Genomic DNA, 9,624 nt, shown 5'->3' with positions numbered 1-9,624 from the left:
AAACTGAGACCGAACTGCTTTGGTTGCCGATCTGAGAGTAGAGCTTGGTTGGCTTTTACCGAGCTGTAGGCTGAGGCCGAACTCTTTGGTAATGCCGAACTCGCAGAGCTTGATTGGTCGGCTTTTACCGAGCTGTAGGCTGAGGCCGAACTCTTTGGTAATGCCGAACTCATACTCTTCCTTGGGCTTTGGGCTGATGGGCCGTCATTGCTGTCGGGCTTGTTTAGTACGCACCCCATCACTACCCCCCCCGAAAGACGAAGTGAATCACTTCGGCGAAGCGAGTCACTTCGGCATTCTGGATAAAGGTACGGGGGAGGCTGACGTCAGGGGACGTGCCTTGCATGTGGCTGCATTAAATGCGACAGTAAAATCCGGCCGTTGAATCCTGAAAAGGTGGGATTCGAAACGGTGCGACGATTTTGAAATCTTCGCCGAATCTGATAAATACCTCCCTTCTTCATCATTGAAGCACTTTTGCGACTGCTTCTTCTGCACTCTATCTCCTTTGCGAAAAAGATTTTCTTCCGCTTTCAAAAATTTCCTCAGATTTTGCAAAGAGTAAGGACCATGTCTGCTTCTTCTTCGTCTGAGTCTGGTAGCGGTGGTGAAGGGGGTAAGGGGTCTTCTAGCCGGAAAGAATCCGGGGAGAAGACCGTAGAGTATTTTCACAGTATCTTGAGTAAGGATACTGTGATATCCCTTCACGAAAAATACTCTTTTCCTGGGGGGAAGGTTGCGATTCCCGACGACCTTTATAGGGCGGACTCGCCGCCGGAAGGTTACGCCACCGTCTACGAAGCCAGCTTAGAATGCGGGCTTCGTTTCCCCCTTCCCCTTGCCTTTGTAGAGTTGCTAGATTTTTTTCAACTCCCTTTAGGTCAGGTGACTCCGAACTCTTGGAGGCACTTATCGGCTTTTGCTGCCGAACTGCGTAGGCTAGATAAGGATCTGTCTCTGAGGGCAATCCTTAATTTTTTCCAGTTTAAAAGGAAGGGATCTTGGTTTTACTTGGTCCCTTTACAGCCTTTTAGGGCCTTTTGTAAAACCAAATGGCCGAAATGGCAAAATCGCTTCTTTTTTTATAATAGGACCGCGGCTCCTAGTTTTCCCTGGAGAGGGCCGAAGTCCGTTATCCGTCATCCTCGGCCTGAACCGTTGGACGAGCTCGATGGCGAGCTCAACAAGATTCCCATAGTTAGGAAACAATACACGGAGTCTGAGCTCGTCAAGGGCGACGTCGTGTTCGACATCTCGTCTTCGGACGAAGAGGCCGAGGGTGAGGATTTCTCTTTATCTTTATGCTCTACTGCTTTAACGAAGAAAACTAACCTTGCTTTCTTGCTTTTTGGCAGTGTACATGCTGAACAAGGCTACCCGAAAATCTTCGGAGTCCAAGGAGCCGGAGAGAGAGAAGGCTACCAGCTCGGCGCCTGATGCCGAGAAGAATCCGAAGAGGCAAAAGACCTCTTCGGGTCCAAAGAAGCCGGAGTCGATTTCGGCAAGTAGGAAGGGGAAGACCCAGAAGCCCCCGAGAGCGCCAGAGAAAGACGTGGTCTTGGCGCCTCCTTCGGAGCATATCTGTGAGCCATTTTTATGGCCCACGGACTTCGCCGAGGTGAATTGTCTTCTTGATTCTTTGGCTTGGCTTCTGTCCTGTATTTTTGGTGCCCTCTGTTGACTTTTTTCCTTATCCATTTTCAGAGGAACGATATGCTCTCCAAGCTCGTCGCCGTCGAACTCTCCAAAGCGTCCAACGACTATGCTGAGATGCAGAGGAAATTGGCGGCTGCTTGTCACCGGGCCGAGCAGGCCGAGGCAAACTTTGAGAAAGCCAGAGCTGCTAGGATTTCGGCCCAGGATGAAGCTCAGTTTGCCAAAAACCAGCTCGTCATCCAGCGAGAGCAGACGAAACGGAGTGATGCTGCCGCCGTGGTTGCCCAGGGGGAGGCTCTCCGTGTTTACACGGAGAAACTCTTTTTGAGCAGCCAGTTCTCGGCTTTTGTCGGTAGTCTGGTAAGGCTAATTGCCGATAAGGGCGAGCAGGGGGCCGACGTCGTGCTGCCTCTGTACAGCCGAGAGATAGCAGCTCGGCTTCAGAATCTGCCGCTCCTTGAGGAGCTCGCTTCATCCTCGGTCCTGCTTTCTGCAGACCGAGTCCGGAGTTGTCGAGCTGATCGGGACGAGAACCTGGAGGCTATCTTTGCCTCTGTGGGACCCGTTTCACCCGCTTCGACTTACAACGGAGAGGGTGAGGCCGAGCCGCTGGAGCTGGAGGCCGAAGTCGAGCGGGCCGGGCATCCGGAGAAGGAGGCCGATCAGGAGGCGGAGGCGAGGCCGGCAGGAGGCGAGGCCGAGGCTGAGGTAGCCCAGGAGAAAGAAGCTGTACCAGACCGAGGAGCCGGAGACGAAGCTGGCGGAGTATGATTTCGTCTCCCTTCTCTTAGTCTAGTTTCTTCCTTGTAAAATGGCCTTGAAGCCCTAGTGTAAAAAAATTTTCCTTGTGAATGAAAAATTCTCTACACTTGTCTTCGTATAGCTTTTCGTACTCGCCTTTATTCCTGTTGTATTTTACTATCTGCTCGGTACAGCTGCCGAACTAATATAGCTGCTTTGTACCCAAGGAGATGGAGATACTTCACTGGAAACGGCTGTACTCTTCGGCTTTGGACGAAGCTGAGAGAAGAGCTATAGCCGATCAGACGAAGAATGACGAGCTTCTGGCTCGTTTAGTGAAGCTGGATGCCGATAATAAGGACTTAGAGTCCGATAAGAATGATCTGGAGGCCGAGCTGAATACGACCATTGCTGAGAGGACTGCGTACGAGGATTACATCCGTGTGCGCGGGGGAATGACCATATCAGATGTTCAGAGTCGAGTTGACGAACTGTGGGAGGAATATAATGTACTCCGGAGGAACAATGCGCTGGAGAGCTCGGCTTGCCAACAAGTCGTGACATCATTGCGGCGCTGGGCCTCTCGGTACGACATAGTTCTTGCCCGGCGTCCCTCAATTGAGAGATTCCTCCGGCATTTCCCGCCAACAGATGCTAGTACTCCAGCTCAAACCTCTGATTCACTTGCTCAAAACCCTACTCCAAGTCAGCAACGAACTCAGGGACAACCGGAGACGTCAAGTCGAGGACGGACTGAAGTTCGCAGAAGAGCTGTGGTTATGAGTGAGCAAGATCGGCAAATGCTTCGTGAAGAGACTCTTCGCCGCCGAGGTGCTAGGGCTTCCCGGGCTCAGAGAAGAGGTGGCAGGTCGATTAGAGCATCTCGTCGACCTGCTTATTCTGCGGCTGCCTGGAACGCCCGAACTCAGCTTCACGAGGATTTTGTGAATAGATGGCTCAACTTTAGCAACCCTGGACAGTAGAATAGTCCTTTGTAATAGCGTAACGCCATCTTGTAGGGTAGCGGAGTTGTGTGCCGAACAAGATTTGAAAATGAAATTTTGTTTTTGTTTTCGCTTCTAACACTGTGTATTTACAGCTTAGCGAAAAAATTTCATCGTACTTGTCCTCGGTCTTATGAAGTAGACTTCTTTGACCGGACTTGTCTTTGGTCTGATGAAATAAACATCTTTGACCGGATTCGTCTTTGGTCTGATGAAATAAACATCTTTGACCGGACTCGTCTTTGGTCTGATGAAATAAACATCTTTGACCGGACTCGTCTTTGGTCTGATGAAATAAACATCTTTGACCGGACTCGTCTTTGGTCTGATGAAATAAATATCTTTGACCGGACTCGTCTTTGGTCTGATGAAATAAACATCTTTGACCGGACTCGTCTTTGGTCTGATGAAATAAACATCTTTGACCGGACTCGTCTTTGGTCTGATGAAATAAACATCTTTGACCGGACTCGTCTTTGGTCTGATGAAATAAACATCTTTGACCGGACTCGTCTTGTGTTCTAATTTGGCGATTTTTGTCGCCGGGATTGAACTTTCCCTTGTCCTAATTCGGCGAGTTTTATCGCGTGGATCGGACTTTCCCAGTTAACCGAAGTGGTCTTATGCAGTAAACCTCTTTGACTAGACATGGTCGTCCTCGGTCTTATGAGGTAAACTTCTTTGACCGAACTTGGTCGTCCTAATTCGGCGAGGTTTATCGCGTGGATCGGACTTTCCCTTGTCCTAATTCAGGCAAGTTTTATCGCGAGAATCGGACTTTCGTTGCAGTTCGTTTCAGACGAAGTGCTTGATTTTTAAGCCGAATTGTGGTCTTGTATCCTCTTTAGAAGCTTGGACTTCACAATCGTTGGCTTATTGCAGCTCGTTTCAGACGAACTGCTTGTTTAAGCTGAATTGTGGTCTTGTATCTTCTGTAGAAGCTTTGACTCACAATCGTTGGCTTGTTGCAGCTCGTTTCAGACGAACTGTTTGTTTAAGCTGAATTGTGGTCTTGTATCTTCTGTAGAAGCTTTGACTCACAATCGTTGGCTTATTGCAGCTCGTTTCAGACGAACTGCTTGTTTAAGCTGAATTGTGGTCTTGTATCTTCTGTAGAAGCTTTGACTCACAATCGTTGGCTTATTGCAGCTCGTTTCAGACGAACTGCTTGTTTAAGCTGAATTGTGGTCTTGTATCTTCTGTAGAAGCTTTGACTCACAATCGTTGGCTTATATATGTTCTAAGAAGGGGATCAGCCTTCGAAGAACAAGATACCTCAGTAACATTTGTAAGAGACGACACGCACCGAAACAGACAAAACACACAGACAAAACGCACAGACAAATAAAGACCAAGCAAACCAAAGAAAGCACATTGACCGGACTGTCTCTTACAAATGGAACTTTTTGAGGTTGGAAACGTACCATGTTCGGGGTACTTGTGCTCTTGACACGCGAGTCAATTTGTAAGACCCTTTGCCGAGGACTTCTGACACCCGATATGGAACTTCCCATGTGGGTTCGAGTTCGCCCAGCTTTTCTGCTCGGCTTACTTCGTTGTTTCTCAAGACGAGATCCCCCACTTGAAATTGCAGCTTCTTCACCCTTTGGTTGTAATACCGGGCTACTTGCTCCTTGTACTTGGCTGCTTTTATGCAGGCCAATTCTCTTCTTTCTTCGGCAAGATCTAGTTCGGCTCTCAGTCCGTCACCATTCATTTCTGAGGAGAAATTGAGTTCGGGGACTGGGTATGCCAATCTAAACCGGAATCACGGCTTCAGTGCCGTACACCATCGAGTTCGGCTCCGGTGTGACTTCGGTCATTCCGCCTGCCTCTGACTCCGGCTGCTGTGATTGCTATGCTTGATGGTGCCGAACTGATTGCTCGGCACTTTTAAGCGCAATCTGCGAACACACTTGCTCTTTTTTCGATCACCTCGGATGACCGCTATCTCTCCTTTGGTGGGGAAGGTGTTCGGCGAGGAAGCCTCTGATCGCTATGATCGGGCTTCTTTTTGTCTTCTCTAGATGAGCTGTCTAAAGACCGTTTTCGACGGTCTGCCTCATCGGCACGAGAAAACTTGTCCGCAATGTCCCACATCTCTTGAGCTGTTTGCGGACTGCATTCCACGAGCTTTCTGTAGAGAGCTCCGGGCAGGATTCCATTTTGGAATGCCGAAATGACAAGTAGATCATTGAGATTATCTACTTGTAGGCATTCCTTATGGAATCTCGTCAGGAAGTCGCTGATCTTTTCGTCGCGACCTTGACGTATAGAAAGCAGCTGAGCCGAAGTAATCCGGGCTTCCGCTTTCTGAAAGAACCTCCTGTGGAAAGCATCCATTAGATCTCGGTAGGATCTAATGCTGCCTTGGGGGAGGCTATCGAACCACCTTCTTGCGTTCCCGATAAGCAGTTCGGGAAACAGCTTGCACATGTGGACCTCGTTGAGACCCTGGTTCGCCATGTTATATTGATAGCGTCCCAAGAAATCATGAGGATCCACGAGTCCGTCATAGGTTATCGACGGAGTTCGGTAGTTCTGTGGTAGGGAAGTTCGGGTAATATCGTCCGAGAACGGAGTCCTCAATGCTCCGTACATGGCGAACCCGACATTTCTTCGGTATGGAGGAGATGGAGTTCTCCTGTGATTCCGGTACCGAGGATTCTTTCTTCTGGAAGACATGACGCTACTGCGGTAGTGACTGTCTCGTATGGAGGGAGAGGGAGAATCCGCCGTTTTCGCCTCCGGCTGCTTTTGGCTTCTCTGCAGGAAGGTTAAGAATTCCTCCTGCTTTTCAGCCAAAAACAGCTTGACAGCCTCGTTCAAATCGGGCTGCTGGGAAGACTCGGTGTGACGGCTTTTGGAGCGGCTTGTTCCTCCGCCATGAGAACTGGTGGTGGATTTATCCCTAGGCTGTTTTCCAGACCTATGGGGTGGATTGGCTTCCTCCTGGTTCTCACGGGCAGGAATACGGGTCTTCTGCGATCTGGTATGCATTTTTTGGGTTGAAAAAATGGTCAAAAATTCGCTTTATCACAAATTTGGTTCTCTGTTTCCCACAGACGGCGCCAGTGATGAGTCCGCGAATTGTTGATGTTAGTAAATGCAGGAAAATACAGATCACGACACAGAGAATTTTACGTGGTTCGATTTACTGAGGTAAATCTACGTCCACGGGGAGAAATGGGGGCAGGTTTGTATTGCTTGATCTGGAATTACAGCTTACAACACAGACTTGCTATATGGTATTTTTCTCTAGAGAGCTTCTAACCCCTTTCTATCAGATCTAAGTTCTATTTATACATTGAACTAAGATCGTGGCTTACATCATCACTCTAGGTCGTGGAGGTCGTGTAGGTCATGGCCTAAGATCGTGGCCTGAGTTGACGCCACGTGGTAGTGGGTGTGTTGGAAGTTGTGGAAATCCTGCATGGGTCCACTAACTCCTTGTTCGGTCGAAAACTGAGACCGAACTGCTTTGGTTGCCGATCTGAGAGTAGAGCTTGGTTGGCTTTTACCGAGCTGTAGGCTGAGGCCGAACTCTTTGGTAATGCCGAACTCGCAGAGCTTGATTGGTCGGCTTTTACCGAGCTGTAGGCTGAGGCCGAACTCTTTGGTAATGCCGAACTCATACTCTTCCTTGGGCTTTGGGCTGATGGGCCGTCATTGCTGTCGGGCTTGTTTAGTACGCACCCCATCAGTCAAGTTGAAAAACTATGCAGCATGGACTTATGCCATTTATCTAAATAATTTTATAATTTATAGTGTGTAAGAGAGTAGTTTTATTTAATATTTTTGATTGCAGCCTCAAATGCCTATATATATACAGTAAAGAGAAGAGATGGATATAAAAATAGAAAAGGAAAAGGGAATAAAGGAAAGTAGTTTCGACACCTCCGTCTGTACCAAGAAACAAGAGTTGTAAAGGAAAGTAGTTTCGACACCTCCGTCTGTACCAAGAAACAAGAGTTGTAGATTGAGAAGGGAATTTGGGTGTACGATTTCATTACAAGTGTTGGTATATATTTGCTATATGGTTGATTGTTTTATATTATACGATATGAACTAATATAGTTATATTTTGTGATATGAATATGTTATTGGTACAATAGAAATGTGAGTAGTGCAATTGATATGTTTATATATGGCATTCAAATTATTTGAATCATGGAATTAAAGAGATATATGACACTCTTATCCTGGGTCTGATGTCAATGATAATAGAAATAGACCTACAGGTTATATACAATAATAATGGACCTATGGGTCAAAGAAAATATGCAAAGAGGGGCCTTCGTGGAAAGGTCAAAATACAAAGAGGGACCTTCGTGGAAAGGTCAATGCAAAGAGGGGCATTTATGGAAAGGTCAAATAAAAAAAGGGACCTACTGATTGTATACAATGGAAATCAGGACCCGTCATATAATAATAAAAAGATACATAAAGGCATATGCATATGGATATGAAATTATTTATGATTAATGTTTTTTTTAAATTTATATGATATGGGTGGTTCACGGATTTGACGCATAGCTTCATTGTTTCAAAGTTTGGTTTTGAATATATAAGAATACACGTCAGAGGGGTTGGGGTGCGACAACTCGGGCATACGAAATAAAGCAGACACACCGAACAATCATAAATGCGCAGAAATAAAGCCATTTCTCTCCATATCAGACACATCAAACGCATCCTTAAGGTGAAAATAAGAGAGAATGAGAAAATTAAATAAATTAAAAAGAGAAAGCAAAAGAGAAAAGATTGTCGTCCAATTGCCCATATGTATGCCAATTGCCAAATCCATATGTATGCCAATTGCCAAATCCATATACGATGGCCGGGCACTGCATCTAGCTCAATTGTTGGGTGAGTGCCTTTGTGGCGGCTTAACTACGCCCCTCTATGTCGTGGGTAAATTCTTTCATGCAGTCAATGCATGCAGTCAATGCTATCAATCATTTTAGGGAAGCCATGACATTTTTCATGAAGATGAAGTAACTGTTGGCAATCACCGGTGGTGGGTCTCCGAAGGTATTTCGCACCGAAGGCTTCGTGAACTGCCTTGCAAAAGTTTTTCAAGCATTTGTGTCTAGTGGTTTCCGCAACATGCAAGTGCTAGTCGAACATATCCGACGTTTACCCAGTACCAAGTTGTCGAATTGTAGAGGTACACTTTTGCAATGTTGTAAGACCTCGTAGCGACAACTCATTCTGAGAAGAACTCGTCACTGGCCGATAATGAATTTGCAATGCGCAGAAATAAGTTTCAGCGCATGCGGAAACAACGTTGGAAGTATTCCTCTGCCACCGTGGATGCTCGGAAAAATAATCCGAGCAAGCCTTTGGGCGGCTTACTCCCAATCACGATGTCTTAATGTTGTTGATAATACTCTTCTTGTTCTCACTCTGCTTGCACAATCAACCGAGCAATTTTCTCCGCTTTAGCCATACTAGAATTAAGAACGCAAATGAATAATTTTAGAGAGAATAATGAATGAAATAGATTTTTTTTAAAAAAAGAGAGTAATGAATGATGTATTTATGGGTGATTTTGAAATGAAAATGGTAATATTTGGGAAAATGTTAATTTTTATTTTATTTTTTGGATTTTTTCAAATTTTTGCTAGATTTTTGTTTCAAAAAAATGATCAAAACCAACGCCCAATCGCGTGCTAGTGAGTGGGCGCCACGTGAGCAGGGGCACATGTCCCGCTAGAAGAGCCTTAGCCCGCCTGCAAGGGACACCAGCCGAGACAAGCCATCCACAACGGTGACCCTACACCATCACGTAGGACGAGACCAGCCAGCACCACTTTTGACCAACTGTTATGAATACTTTTAATGAATATCAATTAAATATTTGCTCCCCCTAATTTAAATTAAATATTTTACTAATACTTATCTTCTTTTATTCTTTATATTAGTATTTTTTTCTTTAGTAATCTCCGTTTTATCATAAGTGATGAATTTTTTGAGCACAAATTTTAAGAAAATGATATTTATTAAGAAGTATAAGAGAGAAAAAAATAGAAGAGACAAAGAGAAAATAAAATAAAAAAAATAAAGGTGTTGAAAATCAATCACTTATGATGAAACAATCCAAAATGGAAAAATTGATCACTTCTAATAGGATGGAGGGATTATTTCTATATTATTCTCTCTTTTACTTTATTTTTCTTTTTACCTATTTAATATGATTTTACTAAAACGAGTGCAAAAA

The sequence above is a fragment of the Salvia splendens genome, chromosome 8, assembly GCF_004379255.2.
Source record: "Salvia splendens isolate huo1 chromosome 8, SspV2, whole genome shotgun sequence".
NCBI lineage: Eukaryota > Viridiplantae > Streptophyta > Magnoliopsida > Lamiales > Lamiaceae > Salvia > Salvia splendens.
This window is presented reverse-complemented; position numbering follows the sequence as displayed.